The sequence below is a fragment of the Equus quagga genome, chromosome 21 (genome assembly GCF_021613505.1).
Source record: "Equus quagga isolate Etosha38 chromosome 21, UCLA_HA_Equagga_1.0, whole genome shotgun sequence".
NCBI lineage: Eukaryota > Metazoa > Chordata > Mammalia > Perissodactyla > Equidae > Equus > Equus quagga.
In genome coordinates, this window is record NC_060287.1 from 12,445,147 (window position 1) to 12,463,707 (window position 18,561).

The window sequence follows — 18,561 nt, forward strand, 5'->3', positions numbered from 1 at the left end:
GATAAAATATTGATGCTCATGTGTGCTAGTACTTACCTAGTTCTGTAAAAAGAACTACAAAAGCTTTCAGAATCTTTTTTCTTTCCTCTCACATGATAGTAGCATGACTCTTAGTGGCTATAAAGTATGGCAACTAGTTTTTATCTTAGCTATTATTCACTACATTATATTTAGCCAAGTTATGTACATGAACATACCTGTCTTGAAAATTCTTGCAAATTTCTAATTAAAACAACGGTGTCTGGCAAAGATTCTGATCTCTTTAAAATATTGTGATGATTAGTCTTACATGTCAACTTGGCTAGACTATAGTATTCAATTGCTAATCAAACACTGATCTAAGTGTTGCTGTGAAGATATTTTGTAGATGTGGCTAACATTTGCAATCAGTTGATTTTAAGCAAAGCAGATTACCTTGATAACGTGGGTGGGTCTCATCCAATCAGTTGAAGGCCTTAACAAAAACTGAGATTTCCTGCAGAAAAAGAATTTTACTTCAAGAATACAATAGTCACTCTTTCCTGAGTTTCCAGCCTTCAGGTCTCCCCTACAAATTTCAGACTTGCCAGTCCCACAATCCCGAGAGTCAATTCCTTAAAACAAATTTCACCTCTCACTCTATGGATGGATAGATATAAATATATAGATATAGATAAAGATACAGATATTTTCTATTGGTTTTGTTTCTCAAAGAGAACCCTGACTGATACAAATAACATTGATTAATGATACAAATATTATTGATTAATGAAATATGCATATTGACAGAATATTAAAACCAGCCTAATAGTTTTAATGGCCAGGAATGATTGCCTCCCTAAATCTCTTCATCTTTCCTCTTCAAGAAGCATCCAATAGTTTGGTTGATCAGTTGGAAATGAACCCACCCTTGGTTCCAGAGTTAGCCTTAGATTAGTCCAAACTAATCTGCATAATCCCAGTATGCATCTCACTGCTCAGATGCACTATATGAATAGTGATGGAGATGAGTTGTCTCAATTTAAGGTGTCTATTTTCCAATGATTCAGTTGCATATTAAAACATAGCCAATATCTTATGACTTACTCATTTACTTACTTCAAGTCTCTGCTCAAGCGTCATCTGATGGGTGACATTTAATCACCCTATATAAAAGCACCATGAGCTCCAGTCCTCTGGCTCTCTTAGTCTCCATAACTTGCTTCTCATTAGCAATATTACATCATTGTTTTATTGTTTTCTTTTCAGGCTTCTACATAAAACACAAATTCAGGATGTTCACTGACATTTCACTAGGGTCTATAACGGTGCATACCATATCGATGACTCCCAGTCAACGTTTGCTTGATGAATGAAAGAACTGCAACCAGCAACATCTTTAAGGCATCACATTATAAACTCAAGTCAAATTTTTAAAGCATCCACTGAAGATTTTATTCTAGCTTCAAACTAATTCAATCATCTTAACCGCATGTTCCCTATCCACATCTTTGACGGTTTCTTTTAATTTCTTTCTCTTTTGCAGTTCTTAAAGAAAACAGTTACATAAGTGACTCCAAAAGAGGATGCTCATGACTTTTTTCCTAGAGTTGATGCTAAAAATAAGTTTGCTTTGGAAGTATTTACATGAAAAATTTGACAATTTGCTAGAGAATTTCCAAGTATGATCCAGAACAAGAATTGACCATTTTACCACCAAACCAAGTGCTATAAAATGAAAGTTGTGAAATCATACCATCTGGGTATAACTGTAGATTTATATTAATTTCATCCAGGACATAAATGTGCTTTTTTTTCCTTCTTGCCTCTATCTACAGCTGTTCACTGGCAAAGGAAACCACTTCTTCTGTTGCCTGGCACCTTCTCTCCCATTTTGTGTCTCCTTCTCACCCTCTCTCAACTATCTGGGGGAAGAATTTTTTTAACATCACATTGGAAATTATGAGCACAACACCCATTAATAACTTCCAGCCTGATGACAAATTTGGTCATCTATCTTCAGTTAAGAGTATACTATTATAGATGACGTGTAGACCTCAGTAACTTGATTAGCAGGCTGCTGGGGTAGGACTGGTGACGCTGATAAGAACTCTTCTTCAGTCAACATACTGTGTACAGCTACAATCAGTCCAGAAAGAATATGTTCTGAAGGCTGAAGCTGCTAGTGCCTAGAAGCTTAAGTGTCCTACTACCTTATGGTATCTTGGATTTCCATAGGTCTGATAATCTAGGTAAATTTTAAGAATAAAAGGTTATGTTTGTTTACTACCCCTTAAAGGCAAAGTTTGAAAAAAACATACAATATTATGTTTTGTTATATTGCAGACTTTGACCCATGGAATATGCTTAAATAATGAGTATCAAAACTCATTGGAGAAAATGGGAAGAAGTTAAAAGTAAACTTTTTTAACCTTATGCTTTTAGTAATACTAGTTAGCATTTATTTAGCACTTACAACTTGCAAAGCATTGTTTCAACTGCTTTACCAGATTTGTTAACTTGTTTTATTCTTGGAGCATCCCTCCATCATTCATTTTACCCAGAAATAATCTAAAGTACAGGGATATTAACTTTCTCAAGATCGACTCCTTAGATAAGGCAGAGTTAGAACATGTCGGGCTGATTCTACGGTAAATTTTAGGAAAATATGGCAAAATCAACCTCTTCTATATGCGAAACTAGTAATTAATTCCTTATGCACTGAGATTTCCTTGAAAATATGATGGATTTGAAAATTTTATTCACAGTCAGTATTACTTTTGTTTTATAATGGAAAAGAATCAAGTCTACACAAATCTAATTTTAGTGTACAATGAAGATGCAAAATGAAAAGACTTTTCAAAACTAGGTATTCTATTTGTTCCCAAAAAGATCAAGTAATCTTTGTAAAATATGACATGTGTCCTGATAGGTGATTTCAAATATTCCTGGCTTTAGATTCTTATTCACACATAGTTTTGAAGGTAAAAACAAATGTAACCATATGATTTCTTTAATTTTATATAATTCTATTTACTTAAAACAGCATTTCATAAAGTGAGTTCCATTATTCATGGGTCCCAGGAGACCCTCTACAATGTAAGAGTAACTTGATCAAATAAATATGACAAATTTTCTTTGTTTCATCCCACTGTTGGAAACTCACAATGTACCTTAACTTATTAAAGGCTATGAAATGCCTTGAAGGGGAGGAGAGTACTTGTTTAACATTATTTAACTCATTGTTTTCCAATGTATTTGAAGACAGATTTTAGTATAATATCTTGAAGCTTCCCTTAGAAGCAATATTCTTTGAACTATCCTTTGAGAAATAGTGGCCTAAATTAGAAAGCCTATTTTATCACAAATCTTCTCTCTCATTCTACTTTTCTGTTAGACAAACACATTTTGGAGCTGTTGTTTCCTTTTTGTCTCTCTTGCCAAAGATATAGTAAAACAATTTTCTGCTGTATGGTTTTATTGTTTTGTAGAAGAATTGTGACCACGCTCATCAAACATGACACAGTTAATAGTGCTAATAATTGAAACCACTTGTATCAATATGACTTTGTTGCTTGTATCAAGAAAGTTTTGCCTTGGAAAGGTAAGATTATAAAATAATAAACAAATTTATTCTTTGCTTCAGGCAATTCCTACAGATTCATTTATCAAAGATAGGATTCTGCTCACCTGGGTAAACAGTTCAGATATCACAACAATTTAATTATTCATATTCTCTCTTCAAGACATTTGCTATGTCCACCAATCCCATACTGAAATGTTCAATCAGTTGCTTGCCTTGGAAAACTCACCTATAAACCATTTAAGTTCAGACACCCAAACTCTGTAAATATCAATTTGGACTCCCTACTTCTGAGGCACTGCTGAGATTCTATCACAATGGTGCTCTCTCTAACTGCTATAAGTTCTAATATATTTAGACGTGTCTGGTAATATTTTGGGAACTACAACAGAGCTTAAGTACAGTTATTAATTACTTACAAAATAAGGAAGACAATAAAAAATGTGCAAATATAAATCACCGATAATGTCAAAGAATTCCCAGTTTTAACACCTATTTCAAATCCCTCTAGTCTCAAACAAACACCAAATATATTTACCTTTTAGAAAAATCAATCATTTTAGAAAATGTGCATTTAGAACATTTAACACATATTTGTGCTAGTCCCTGGGTGAACTGCATGAATGTGGTCCATGCCTTCAAGCTTAGAGGTTGGTAGCATGGGGGATCAGAATTTACCACCTCAAAATATGTCTCTTTAGCTTGATCATTCTGAAGGACAAAAGACTCAGAAAGAAACTTTGACCTTCCTCCTAACTTCCTAAAAGAATTTAAGATAGAAGTTCTGTCCCAGGAAGGAGCCATCAACATAGATTACTCTGGGTATGGTAGAATGGGAGGATCCTTGCTGAGCCCATTTTTATGAAAGTTCTCTCTCTCTCTCTCTCTAAACATTGTCTATAGGTGGGCCAGCAAACATTTAGTTACCAAACATTTGCTTTTCCATCTCCATGTGAATTGCCTTCCTCTCCTTTGAAGTCCCAAACCACTACCCCCAACATTCTCTCTTGTCCTTAGCTAGTATTTAAGGTAGTGACTTCCACCATTTTGGTGAGTTTCTCAGATTTCCTGGGTTTCTCCCATATATACATGTTATTAAACTTTGTTTCGGGTCAGCCCCATGGCCTAGTGGTTAGTTCAGTGCACTCCACTTTGGTGGCCTGGGTTTGGTTCCCAGGCACAGACCTACACCACTTGTTGGCGGCCATCCTGTGGCAGCATCTCACATACAAAATAGAGAAAGATTGGCACAGATGTTAGTTGAGGGCGAATCTTGCTCAAGCAAAATGCGGAAAATTGGCAACAGATGTTAGCTCAGGGAGAATCTTCCTGAGCAAAACAAAAAACAAAAAACTTTGTTTAATTTTCTCCTGTTATTCTGTCTCATGTTGATTTAATTCTTTGACCAGCCAGAAGGGCCCAGAGGGTAGAGGAATAGTTCTTCCTCCGCTACAGTGGAATGATAGACTTTTTAAAGGGTAACAAATACACACATGATGACAAAATGAATCAGAGCCATGAAACCCAATCCAAAATAATATAAGAAAAAGAATAATTGGAATATCTTCTTAGATTGTGAGGGTCTGGAAAGGATTCCTTGAGAAAGCAAACTTTAAGATAAGATTTGAAGAACGAATAAGAGTCAGCCATATCAAGGCTGGAGGAAAGAGCATTACAGCAAATTAAGCGGCATGGGTGGAGGTCCTGAGACTTAAAAACAAACAAACAACAACAAAAAACCCTGGTATACTTAAGGAAACAAAAGAAGGCCAAAGTATGTAGGCATAGAACATAGACTGGACAGTTGTACAGTGTGGGGGATGGATATGAATGGTGATAAATTTGGATTTTATTTTATATACAGTGATAAAATTTTGGTGATATTTAACAGGAGGTTAACATGATCTGATTTATGTTTTTAATAGTAAAGTCCAGATACTGGGTACTGGGTGGAGAATAAATTTTAGAAGCTCAAATGCATGTGGGGAGATCAGTTAAGAGACTACTGGAATTGTCCTGGGAAGATAATGTGTTGGCTTTGATTGGAGCTGTGGCCATGAAGACAGAGTAAAGTGGAAGCCCTCATTCCCAATACTGGTTATTGTTAAAGCCAATAGGATGTGGCAGTAGAGCGGATGTGTGCACTAAGTAAGAGGAAGGGAAACGATGATTTTTGGGTTGTCTTGAAGAGCAGCTATTAAATGGACGTATAGAAATATATATTCCTCTTCAACTGACTGACATGATAGCCCATCAGAAACTGGAATTTGGTGCACCTGTTAGTTTCTCTCTAGTAATATAAAATCATTTTCTTTCACCTATTCTCTGGCCAGCCCTTGAGCATCACAGTCACGTTCCAGGCCTGGTGTTTTACATCTAAGATGGGATAATAAGAATTTCCAGGGCCAGCAATCTCATCCAGTCTTGCTAACTCAAAAGTTTAAATTGCAGTAAAATGAAATCAAGGATTTGGATGAGAAATCAGTTCAACTCTAATAAAGTTATATAGTTCAGCTCTGTAAAAAGAAATAGAGTTAATATGGGGGCCATTAGAACTTTTACATAGCAATAAATTAAGACTGATCAGAAAAACAGACGCTTTAGTGGAAAGTTGCGCCTTCCCCAAATTTTTGCTTAAAATGAACCTTTCTTAATTGGGTGGTAAAATAACATGCACAGCAAGGAATAAAGCTAGAATTTCAAAGCTTCCAGGGAATAATATTAAGGTAGACTACTCCCTAAACATGACTTTTTAACTGATGAAGTACTCAATTTCTGTAATGATTACAAAGTGTCCATGTAAGAACTATAAACCAAAATGGAATAGAAACTCATGAAACATTTAATATTGAATTTCATCTAAAATGCAGGGAAAAAATGGTAAGCAGGAAAATGCTGAGCAACTAATCGGCCATGACATGGCAATTTTTACTAATTAGTTTGCAAAACTTGCATCAACCGTTCTGTGGTCCAGTTAACTTATGGGGCATTGTCTTCTGTCTTCAAATTGCAAGAAAGGATACAATTGAATTATACCCTGTGCCTTGCCTAGCACTTGAAAAGCACTGAAATCACTGCAAATTAAATGACAAGTAACTCAGTCAATATTTCATTTACTGCTTCACAGCTGTTGAAAGAATTTCTCTTGTGAGCCGATATGCGGGAAATAGGAGTCAACCTCACCATTTCCTAAACATTTAAAAAATAATTTTCTAGTTTGGAAAAAAGCTCTCCACTAACAAAATCCACACACCACATATCAGAATTTTCTTTGTTTATTTTTTCAATTGGTCCTTCCATGTTGCTGACATATAATTTTGTAATATACAACACACATGGAAAATACAAAGCATTTACATGCCTCTTTCATAAAAGTTAGTCCCTCCCTTTATTTCATATAAGTATTGAAAGCTCTTGGGGCTATCCTATTTCTCTATTTCTTTTATAAGCAGGGAAAAGTCTCTAGAATGTAACAATTTAGCATGGGTGATGGGATGGAGATGAGCCAAGAGTAGTATCAGACTCTTGAAGTGTGACTTGTCTGTTAGTCCTAGGGAGCACGCATTATTCAGCAGAGCAAAGCAGAGATTTCGACTTCTTACTCTGAGGAATGGCTGAAGAAATGAGAATAATTTAGAAAATTTGATAAATTAGGTAGGGAGTGTAGGACTTAGCATGAATTCCTGAGCCCTTTGAGAATAGAGAAAAATTTTAAATTGAAAATGATGCAAGAAGATGAGAATAGAGTATTAAGGTTAAAGATTGGTGACCATGGAAAATAAAAACCAATACACAGGAAAAGAAAGAAGCCAAAACCATTTTTTTAATGAATTAATTTTTGTATGATTAAATGGAAATTCATGTTAATGAAATGAGTATTATATTTATGATCCTTTTTCTAAGGAACTTCCTTTATGGGTAGGTTTCCTCAACAGCTGATGTTAATCGCCTGTCACAGTGCAGTAGCTACATTCATCCATCCATTCATTCGACAAATACATATGGAATTTCTACAACATGCCAGGCTTGTTGCTGCACATAGAGAATAGAGCAGTGACTGAAACAGGTATTGGGTCTGCTCTCATGGTGTTTATGCTCTGTGGACTTTCACACTCAATCAATATATTTGAAACCTTAAAAATACATATGTCTACATTGATATTTTTCAGTGTGGAAAAAATTATGTAAGGTTTAGAATATACACAACAGATATGATAGATATGTATTCAAATATTCTAGTAATGGATAGTTTTTTCATTTTTACAAAGGCAAATTTAAAATTAAGAGGTTTTCAAGAAGATGCTTTATCATGTGAGTGACAATATTTATACAGTATGTTTAATTTCATTGGTGAATATGTAAAGAGATTTGGAACTATTCCTAAATCAATTTTGTAGGAAGAATCAATTTTGTTTAAGAAACTTTTAAAAGATGATTTGTATCATACTTATCTAGATAGAGAAGTCATATGATGCATTAAAGTCTTCCAAACTGATTAAATGATATTGTCTGAGTATTTTTATTCATCTTTTAAAATTATTTTTATAGTATTTTGCAATTAGAAGGGACTTTAAGTTATGTCTATTCTAACTCGCTCATTTTACGCATAATTTGTCTACAAGCATACTTTTTGCCTCAGCATAATTTCTACCATCTGGTCTCCTGATGCCCAGTCCAGTGCTTCTCCCAATATATCATGGTGATTCTCTGAATTAATGAATATATAAACTAGGCTCCTTACACAAGAACCCCAAAAGAAGATGGTTCAATCAAAACAGAAGTTTGTGTTTCTTTCAGCTCCAGTCTGAACAGTCCAAGGCTGGTAATTTAGCTCCATGTTGTCAAGGAAATGGGCTTCTTTTATTTTATTCCTTTGCCCTCATGCATTGCTTCTACCTTATGGTCTGAGACAGCTATTTCAACTCGACTATCCTATCCACATTTGGCAATGTGAAGTGGGTTGAAAAGATGGAGAGTGTAGGACCCTGCCTTTCATCACACAACTCAGAAGCTGCACATGGCATCTCCCATGGGCCAGATCCTAGTCATGGGATCACTCTTAGCTCCAACTAAAATTTTTCTTACCAAGAGAAAAATAAGTGATGCGCTGGACAGCTGGCTAGTCTTTGCTACGTCTTCTAAGCAGTCTCTCAAGTTCTATTCCTGGCTTTACCTCTTACTAGCTGTGTAAACTTAGTCGCTCTTGCTTCAGTTGTCTTTTCCAAAATATAAAAAATAATAACACTTATTTCATTGCTTTGTTATATGGATTCAATAAGACGATAGGTAAAATGCTTAAACGAGTGCCTAGCAGAATAAATACATAATAATTATCAGCTACTGTCTATTATTATTATTATAATCTGGTAATAAAGTCAGACTCTTCTCCAAGTGCATCCCCTAAGCCTCCTCCCTCCCAAATTAAAAAAACAAAAAGTCTTATCTTGTTGTCTGGCTTGCAAATAGACAAGACCTGTACTGTATGGATAGACAAGCAAAATGTTGTTCCCTGTTTCATTTTATTCAGTTACTAGTTTTACGAGCTTTTTTATCTATTTTACTGGAAAAGATAATACTATTATCTTTGTTCTCTAAATTTCCCCCAAGTAATAAAAAAATAAATGAAGGCAGATATAATCTTAATACTTTGGCTTTAGGAAGGTAAATATCAGAGGAAACTGTGAACAGCACTTTTCCCACCCACACAGCATCCTGCCTACAGGTGCTACCTTCTGCTGATGACTCTTCAGGGCTTTCTCTCTCTCTTTCCTGAGCCCCTGCATTTTTTAATCTTCCTAGATCCTTGGCTTCACGCTCCAAGATTGGGGGTCTCTCTGACAAATTCTCAGAGCAGTCTCCCCCGCTTCCCAGTCTTGGGGTACTAGCATATTTTTCTTTAGCTTCTTTACATTATTTTGTAACTTTTCCTGGAAATCATCGTTGAAGATCAGTTCTTTTGTTTTCTCTTTCTTCACGTTTTACCAAAGCAAAACAAAACGCCACCTGACCTCATTCCCCTCCTTCCCCACCCTATGTTCCCTGAGAGAAGGCAGGGCTGTGGGGCAGGTTGCACCCTCAGCAGAACACTAAGGAAAATACAAAGCCTGGCCTTGCTGAAGACGCTTAAAGCTGCAGTGGAGTTCAATGCACCAGAAGGAAAAGGTCGTGGGCTAAAGGGCCCACAAAAGACACAGAAGTCAATTTTGCAATCTGGCACCAGAGGTCCAGTGAAAAAGTTTAAGCAAGTGACTTAGGAGCAAATTGGAAATTAAGGAAATGAGAAACCCCCAGGAGATGCCTTTTGTTTGTGAGGTGTTTTAGGAGTCAGCTGTGGTTGCAGATTTAAAGAGCCAGTAAAGGTCGAGAAGCTTGGAGCATTCTCACACAACTTAATTCCATGTATAAACATAGGGTGTCTTAGGTTGCATTCCACTGGTGCAGAGCCTGAGACGGGAATTCTTCTTCCAGCAATTTATTTCGGTGAGTGCTCTCAGGAGAAGGGGCATGAAGAACACAGGAGAGATGGACAGAAGAATAGAAAATAAACAGAGATGTGGCCTTTGTCTGGAGACTAGCTTCTGCCTGGTTCCACTAGGAAGCTCTGGTACCTAAGTTGTATCATCAAATTAGTCCAACACTGAGTCAAAGATACCAGCCTTTTGTACCTAATACTAGTAAATTATGGCTGAAGATGCTCCCCTCCAAGGATGGGGAATCCCATTATTGCACTTGGGCTCTCATTTGGCCAAGGGTGAGTATCTGAAGAAGGGGGCAGTTTTAACAGCCAACACACAGCATCTGAACAGTGGGTGCATAGACCCTTTGTCCTAGAGAGTCTGAGCTGCTATAACAAAAGAAATTTATTTCTCACAGTTCTAGAGGCTGAGAAATCTAAGACCAAGGTGCCAGCATGGTCAAAATCTTGACGAGGTCCTCTTCCTGGTTTATAGACAGTCATCTTCTCCTTGTATCTTCACAGTTAGCTCTCTTCCTCTTATTCAAAAAGACATTAATCCTGGGGCTGCCCCAGTGGTGTAGTAGTTAAGCTTGTGCTCTCTGCTTTGGCAGCCCGGGTTTTGTGTGTTTGGATCCTGGGCATGGACCTACACACTACTCATCAAGCCATGCTGTGGTGGGGTCCCACATACAAAAAATAGAGGAAGATTGGCATGGATGTTAGCTCAGGGAGAATCTTCCTCACAAAAGAAAAACCCGACACTAATCCCATCCTAGGAGCTCCATCTTCGTGACCTAATTACCTCTCATAAGCCCCACTTCCTAAAACCATCTTATTGGGGGTTAGGGTTTCAACATATGAATTTGCGGGGGGGCATAACTGTGTAGTTGATAACATCCATAGTACAGCTAGCTAAAACATAGCCATTGAAGAATTATTTTAGAAAGTACCTTCATAAAATAATTGCATTTTTTGGCAATAAATGAAATGTATTAACCAAGATCCATTTTCTTACCACCTAACAAAGGAGGAAAAAGGAATGCCTCAAAGTTTTCAGAGTCATTTAGGAAAAAAAAATAACATTTCAGTGACTACCATGATAATATTTCAGAGTGGTAATCAGCACTTTTGTTGCTTTCTACTCAACATACTTTATAATATCTGACACTTCTAGTCCCCCTTAAATAGGATTCTAATCTCTTCTCACTTTGCTTCACATGTGAACGTTTAATTATTCACAATTCCACCATGAAAGTTGTCCTATCATTGGAGCCAATGATAAAACATTATAAAAGAAAAGGCTGTTAAATTTTATAGCATCCAGGCGGTAAATTTTTCTTCTCAGAAATGTATAATCATTTTTTACCACTGTAATTCACACTGAATGAAGCAAAAGGATATGTAAGAGACACAATTAGCAACAATCTGCAAATGAGCTTTTTTATCACACACCATTTGTTTCAGGAATACATTTGAACGTTTTGTGCAGAAACATCTTTCATCTTCTTCTGGGATTTGAAGGCTAAGGTGTCAAATGGACCACGCTATTCACTTAGTAGTATAAGTAAGCTTGAGCTTAAAGTGAAGGAATTTTCTGAAACAAGAGTTTGAGTCAGTGACGTTTACTTTGTAAAACTTCTAATATACAATTATGTAAGTTCCACAGGGGCAGAGATCTTTCTCAGTTTTGTTCTCTGCTGTATCTTCTGCCCTGGAACACTGCCTAGCACATAGTAAATGCTCAAAAATGTATTTGCGACATCATCTTTTGTTTAATCGCTTCTTAATCTTTTCTTGTTAATTTGTTTATCCTTTTCATCTTTTTATTTATCCCATGCCTATAAGAGTCTGAGAAGTCTATGGTGGGTGTGGATAACAAAGTAAAATTTCTAGAAAACACAATAGGATGGATAATACCTGTAAGCAGAGAATAGAAATATGCTATCATCCTAGAGAACCACAGTACTATGAGATGACCATAAACAAAATGTAAATTAGGTGCTGTTGGTAGATATCTCCCTTAAAAAAGTCCCACACACCAAGGGCCGGCCTAGTGGTGGAGTGATTAGGTTCGTGCACTCCACTTTGGCAGCCCGAGAGTCATGGGTTCGGGTCCCGGGCACAGACCCATGAACCACTAATCAGGCCACTCTGTGGTACGGGCCCACATACAAAATAGAGGAAGACTGGCACAAATGTTAGCTCAGGGACAATCTTCCTTAAGCAAAAAAAAAAAAAAGAGGAAGATTGGCAACAGATGATAGCTCAGGGCCTATCTTCCTCTCCAAAACCAAAAATATCCCACAAATCAAAGTTGATTGCGTGAAGAGAGATTTGTCCTTCTAAGGAAATATCTTCTCAAATCCACTGTCTCCATAAGGGCTAAGTTTTCATTACAAAACAGAATTACCTGCAAATTAAAATAGCTTTTCTTACTTCATAAAGAGGAAATATCTTTGCCATTTAAGTCATGACATTTTAGAGTTAAGGAGTGTCTGTTAATGCTATCCAGAAACACTAATAGTAATGGTCTTACAAGTAACATTGATAATTCCAGAACAGAAATCCATATATTCACTAATTACTAACATTTCTTACATATGTAAATAAAGCTGGTTTCGGTGAAGTGTATGCAAAAAAGCGTGACGACATCACCCCCGCCCTCAAGGAATTCTCTGTTTCCCAATGTGATACTCTTTCCACTGAACTGCAACCAATCAGCATCTAGCCTCTGTTTTCCATTTCATGGCAATCATAGTACACCTGGGTTATTCTAGATGTCTCCAAAACACTCTTCAGTAATTCTCTCTATTTCAATCAATCTTGAATGCCATTGTCACATTAGGTACTCAATATAATAGTTTTATCATAACAATCTCCACTAAAACCATTTTAAAGGCTTCTCAGGACTTCTCCTCATCCTAGCACTCCCTTTGAGTGTACTTCCAGACTAACAGTCCCATCCTGTTGCTATCACTGCTCTCTAGAAACACAGTGGTTCAGTCTAGAATGGCCTGTGGGCTCTGCCTGATCACACTGTGCTCATACTCACATCCCCCTCTTTGCAACTCCTATTCTCACCGTGAACCATGCCTTCTTTCCACCTGTTTCACTCCCATCTTTCCTTCAAAGTTCTGGTCATACTTCTCATAATCAGGACACTATATATACTTCTCTGACAATCTGAACCAGATGATCATCTAGCTGTCTGAAGAATTTGCAGCATTTACTACCTGGAACTCATTTGTCACTTTTCACAGGAGCCATGTAGCCCCTAATTTGAGGCTGAGGTCACTGTAGACATGCACTTTACATAAACCACTTCTGAATTAGATGCTTAAAGTAAGCGTTCAAGGTTTGCTATGAAAATTAAAGAACTTCATTTGTATTCTTGAGCAGGTGGAGATATTATGCCTCTCCCCAAGAAGCTCCTTGATTCAGTTAACATGCTTCCACTAGTACTCAAATGAAACCACAGATTATGTATATAGACCACAGTAGATGTGATTATGTCAAGAGAATTTCGATATTGGTTTCAACACCTGTCCATCTCTACACAATAGAATCATTCCTGCTGAATAATTGTTTGGTTTGGCCCAATACCCAAACAGATTCATCAGCATGAGCTCTCCTAATTAAAAAAAGTGCATGTGTGTGTATGGACACACACATTATATAGATACATATTATATATGTATTACATACATATACATGTATACATATTTATGTCCATTATATACTACGTATACATGTATAAACTTGTATTATGTAAAGTCATGTCAGGTAATTTTGAAACTTTCTGTTAAACGAAATTATTTAATAGTATCCATTTGCATCAGTTCATTGTTATGGCTGACATTTTGATATTGCAGTATGTATTGTCATCTTCACTTCAAAAAATACCTCCACAAAATCTGTTTCATTCTTTCCATCTCTGTAACTATCATTCCACTCAAACCATTATTCCTAGATTAGAACAATGGTTTTCAAAATTTAGTGAGCATAAGAATTACCTGGAGATCTTGTTAAACCATAGATGAATGTAAGCCTGGAGGAGGAGATGGGGCTGAAAATTTGCATTTTTAACAAGTTCTCCGGTGATACTGATGCTGCTCGTCCTCGGATCACACTTTGAGAGACCGTGGAATGGACTGCTGCAAAGATTCCTAACTGATCTCCCTACTTTCTTTTTTTTTTCTTTAGTCTTCTTAGTCTTCTGCAATCTCCTCTCTAAAAGCACAAGGTGAGATATTTTGAAAACATAAATCAGATTATTGTGTTCCACTGCTTGCTACCTTTCTTTGGCTTTACGCTTCAGTGAGAATAATATCCAAACTCCTTAAAATGGTCAGAAAGGCTCTATTTGAGGCTTCTCAGATCTTTTTGTCACAGGACATATAGAAAATGATAATATTTGTGTGGCACCCTAGAGTAAAAGGATGGGGCTCCTTGAGATCAAAGGAAACCAGACTCGAAGTCTCCAGCTGGTCCAGGTCCCCATAGGCCACACAATGGCTCATAGGATGTGTACTAGCTGACTTTAATCTTATCTCAGCCCCAAGGTTTGGGGGAAATCACTGTCTCAGAACATCTATAAACTGTCCCTGGCACTGCATTGGAAATACCTGCATTTTGGCCCTGCTTACCTCTCTAATCTCATCCCTTTTCAAATTTCTTTTTACATGCTTGTCTTCCAATGACATTTCCTTTTTTCTGTTTCTGTTTCTCGGCAATACCAGGCTTGGTCATACACTGGTAATCTTATCTCTTTCATTTATTTACTATAGCCTCCTGGAACCATGCCGGCATGAAAAAAAATGCTCAGTAGTTCTTAGTTTATTAAATGGCCAATACACTTATTTATTGGCTATTTATTTATTATTGGACCAATAAATTTGAGCTGCTTATTTAAGTCACTCCTAGAAGCAGTGATAAGGAGGTATATGTAATGGTAAGGAAGCATAAAAGATGATGTTTACCTTCCTAGTTGCCATGGCTAATGTCTTATTCATCCAAGATTCATATCAAATTATTTAGATGTATTGTGTTGTAACGAATAATTATATTAAAAATAGGGGGTTTTGATGCTCAGTCTGGCACCAATATGGAATAATTCCATGGACAGGTGTATGAAAGTGAAAGAGATTTATTCTATTCACAGGTCCTGGTAGAGGGCAGCATGGCACATCCTTCAAGGGGCCATCTGGGAAGAGCACCCAGGGATTGGACTCAATCAAGCAGATGGGAAGCCTAGAGAGTTATGGAGAGGGGCAAGTGCCTTTATGGTGGGTAAGCCTGGAGCATAGAAGCAAAAGGTGTGACCGGATGTCACTGGGGCATTTGAATGTCACTAGGTCCCAATCAGGGGAGGGCAAGAATGGGAACTTGTGTCAGAAACCAGCTTTATCACACTGGTGCACCTGGTCACCTGGGTGAGCTGCTTGCATCTTGCTTTTGGGATATCAAGGTATCAGGAAAATATGAAGTTTTAAAAATGAACACTTCATATATTTTCAAAGGCAGGGATGCAGCTTGTTTGGAATTTGATTTGTAGAAACTCAATTTCTATTGAATGATTTTAAATGTGATGTTTAGATAAAACATGCAAAGAAAAACAAAACAGGCGACAATTATAACTTGGCTCATTGATAAGTCCCAGTGATCAAATCCTAGGTAATTCAGATGCTCCATTAAAATTTCAGTATCAAAGAGACTTTAGAACCAAAATTTCTGGGTATTTTAGTTTTATGTTGTTATATGTGGGAGGTTTAATTCATTTACTTCAAAGAAGCACAACTAATTTCTCCTGTAATTAAAGAGATTAATTAAATTTCACTATCATTCACCTAGCTAAAGATTTAAAATGTTGTAACTGCTACTGCTTTCTAATTATTAATTATATAAACCTTAAAAGAACAGTAGTATGTTCTATTCCAAATGACTGAAGTTCTATTCTATTAACAAATGTATGTGACAACTAAGACATTAGACTTTGGTTATTTAACTTTCATAAAATGTTGTATATACAGGAAAAATACATTATGCATACTGTGGGTACATTTTCTCTATCAAATCTTACATTATCTTGTCATTTGCTATTTCTTACCTAATTATCTCTTCAAATAGTTAACATCTTGTATAAATCAGAAAACATTTAACCAGGCAATTTCCTCCTTTGAAAAAATTTTCACCTCTCCTTTGTAACCATTCTGAGAAGGAAATATATGATTTCATCTTCCTATTCTAGCATTAAGTAGAAAATCTATATTATAGTGTTGTCATTTGCAAGGTGTGACAGAGGTTATTAAAAACACAGAAGAATTGCTAACAAACTACTTGCACGAGGTAAGATTAAAAGTACTTACACTGTTCAAACCTCTCCAATTACTTTTGCAAGAACCTCTGAGATTTAGCTCTTTGAGGATATCATCTACCCTGCTAAAATATGATCTTTATACATAACAGTATGTAGGAATAGACCCACAAAATTTATTTCACTCTGCACTTTAGATAAGTATTTTTACACAAAAAGTTGAGATTACATGAGAAAATTCAAAATGACAAAATTGGACATAATTATATATATTCATAAAAGCAGATATTTTTAAATACAGAAGAGTATAAGGGCTAATTATTACAATGCATTTTTTCAATTTTTTACATTCTGAAGCCTTTTATCTATACTAAGTATAAATAAATAATACCTAGAAAAAAGATTAAATATAGACAAAGAAATAAAATTAAATGATTTATCTAGTCTCCTTTATAATTAAAAGTGAACCTCAATTAACTAGAACAAAAAACATAATTGGGAACCTGAATTATATGAATTGGTGATTAACATTAATCAAATAGGGTAGAAAATTATCTGTACTAGGTTGATTTCCTTAATGTCCAAGAACATAATATGAAATGTCCAATCCATTCATCGTGTTTCATACAACTTCTTATAATTCAAGTGGGATCCCTTCCCTGCTCTCTTGATTCTCCCCTCTCATCTTCCACTTTTCTAATCCTTCATCTCAAGTCTATAAAAAACCCTTACTGGCTATTGAATTTATGTTGATCTAGTCCCTCTAAATTGTTCCGTCTTTCCCCCATGCAACTCTTTTTAACATTTACAATGCAATTATTAGCCCTAAAAATGCAACAACCATACTAATGAGTTCTACAAAATAGCTCATGTATGACCTGATGGAAAGAAAGACAATGTTAGTTTTCTAAATTTTCTCTCTAAACAAATGTGACAAGTTATAAACACATAAAGAGTTACAAGTTAGAGTGCTCCAAATTTAGAAAGATATCCTGAGGGTTGCTTTAAATTTTCATATGTCTTTTTAAGTTGACTTTTTTTATGGTATGTGTGTTCAATACTAACTCTGAATGGACTACCAAAACCTATATTAGTTTCCTAGAGCTGCCATAACAAATTAACCACAAACTGTGTGGCTTAAAACAGTAAAAATTTATGTTCTCACAGTTGTGGAGGCTGAGTCTGAAATCAAAGTGTCAGCAGGGCCATGCTCCATCTGAAAGCTCAGGAAAGAATGCTTTCTTGCCTTTTCTAGCTTCTGGTGATCACTGGCAAGCTTAGGCATGTCTTGATTTGCATCACTCCAGTCTCTGCCTCCATTGTCACACGGCCTTCTTCTCTGTGTGTCTCTGTGTCCAAATATCCCTCTCTGTTTCTCTTACAAAAACACAAGTCACTGGAGTAGGGCCCACCCTTACTAATCTTGTATGATCTCATTCTACCTTGATTACATCTACAAAGACCTCATTTCCAAATAAGGCCACAATCACAGGTACTGGGAGTTAGACTTCAACATCACTTTTTGAGGACACAATTAAACCCACTCACCTATGCCCCCAAATCTACATCCTTCCCACATGAAAAATGCCTTCACAACATTGTGACATCTCCCAAAGTCTTAACCTATTCCAGCATCAACTCCAAAATCTCATCTTCTAAATCATCTAAGTCAGGTGCAGGTGAGACTCTGGGTATGATCCCACCTGGAGAAAAAATCCCTCTCCATCTGTGGACCTGTGAAATTGGAAACAATCTATGCACTTCCAAAATATAATGATGGAACAGGCATTGGATAGATATTACCATTCCAGAAAGGAATATTAGAAGAAAGAAAGGGGTCACTTAGCCCAAGAAAGTTCAAAACTCAGCAGGACAATTTCCGTTACATCTCCAGGCCTAAGAAGATCTTCTGTGGCTCAATGCTCCCGCTTCTCAACCCTCTACAGCGACAGCTCTGCTCTCGAGGTCCATTGAGAAAAAATATTAGCAAAAAAAGCACTTACCCTGAAAATACCTTTAAACAAAGTTATTTCAGATTTAAAATGATTGCACATTTAGATCAAAATTTGATGTACTTAATATACATATTCATATATAATGTCATGGTGTTAAGATTTAATAGTATACATCCTTTCAAGTAAATATCTCCTGTTATTTATAAATTCCTGATAAAACTAGTAAATAAAATATGAAATTGAAAAAACAGCAAAATAAATAGTACTAAGATAATAGTTAAATGAATTGCACATC